The sequence below is a fragment of the Atta colombica genome, unplaced genomic scaffold (assembly GCF_001594045.1).
Source record: "Atta colombica isolate Treedump-2 unplaced genomic scaffold, Acol1.0 scaffold51, whole genome shotgun sequence".
Taxonomy (NCBI): Eukaryota; Metazoa; Arthropoda; class Insecta; order Hymenoptera; family Formicidae; genus Atta; species Atta colombica.
In genome coordinates, this window is record NW_017259541.1 from 222,784 (window position 1) to 224,389 (window position 1,606).

Below are 1,606 nucleotides of genomic sequence, written 5' to 3' on the forward strand. Positions count from 1 at the left end.
ACACCGGATGTTTCGGACCATCCGAATCTTTTATTTTCGCAGGGTAAAGTCCAATCGTAAAAATGTTCAGTCTCAAAAAGTATTCAATGAAAAATAATTTTATTAGGTGTACAACTTTGCTTCCGCCGTTTTTTTTTTCCGAAATTCGAGGCTTTATTGTAAAAAACTGGTTATACATTTATGATTCAAAGTATTGTCCATCGCTGGTCACTACTTTCTCCCATCTTTCGGGTAGCGTATGAATCCCGCGTCGAAAAAACTAGTCATCGTTTGAGGCTATCCACGAATCGATCCAATTTTTTACTTCTTCATAAAATCAGAAGTGCTGGTCAGCCAGGCCGTGTGCCATTGATCGAAACAAGTGATAGTCAGAGGGAACAGTGTCTGGAGAATACGGCGGGTGGGGTAGGACTTCCCATTTCAACGTTTCCAAGTATGTCTTGACCACTTTCGCAACATGGGGTCGAGCATTATCATGCTGCAAAATCACTTTGTCGTGTCTCTCGTATTGCGGCCGTTTGTCTTTCAATGCTCGGCTCTAACGCATCAATTGCGTTCGATACCGATCGCCTGTGATTGTTTCAGTCAGTTTTAACAGTTCATAATACACTACGCCGAGCTGGTCCCACCAAATACAGAGCATGACCTTGAACGTCAAAATCAATGTTCTTGAAGCGTTGAAACCACTCACGACACGTTCTTTCACTAATTCAGCTTCACCGCTAAGTATTTGAGAGCATTCGAGAAGCCTCAGCTGCAGATTTCTTCATATTGAAGCAAAAAATTAAAACCTCCCGCAAATGACGAGAATTTGGCTCGTAAACTGACATTTTCAATCGAAAAATAACTTTATGATGCAGACACAAATCGACTAATGTTTCTATGGGGTTATGTTGACAGATGCTCAAGTTTATTGTATGACGTCTATGATCTATTTATTTCGACCACCACTTACTACTAAAGCCATCTATAGGAAAACGGCGGAAGCAAAGTTGTACACCTAATAGTATTTCAAAAAACTCTCAATATCGGCTATTAAGTACTGGAATAAAAAGTTGGGTATTTCATTTTAAAAAATCGACGTGATCTTGATCTGACCTCGGCGACGCCACCTAAGATTCTTATCAAACTGCTAAATATAATAAATATAGTAAATAGATCTTAAATCCTACAATTTTTGTCAGAATATTTTTACGATTGAACCTTATCCTGTGAAGATAAAAGGATTGTACATATGGTCTGAAACACCCGGTATATATATAGAGTGTATATAAAGTATGAAAAGTACTTCATGCAAAATTATTTTATTATAGTGTTTTGGAAGCTCTCGAAATGAGCTATAAGAATATGTAATAAGAAATAGGAGGTTTAAAAAATTGAAGGCAACCTTCACGTAACCTTCAAAGGACTATCCAATATCAAATTAATGGCACCATCCCTTTTCGAGCCAAATGATTTTTGTCTGAAATATTTTTGTCGACTGGATTTAGTTTTCGAGATATTGGACTGGATTTAAAATAGGATATCGTATGTGCGTGCGTGCGTGTATATAATTTCAATTTTATTAATAATTTCAAAAAAAATGCTCTATGTATATATATATATA

At 36.7% G+C, this 1,606-nt stretch overlaps 1 protein-coding gene across 1 annotated transcript in view; it reads left to right on the forward strand.

Annotated features, from left to right (window-relative positions):
* Positions 1–1,606, forward strand: part of LOC108691753 — a 22,768-nt gene that overhangs the window by 2,208 nt on the left and 18,954 nt on the right. The gene's annotated exons all lie outside the window — the stretch shown is intronic.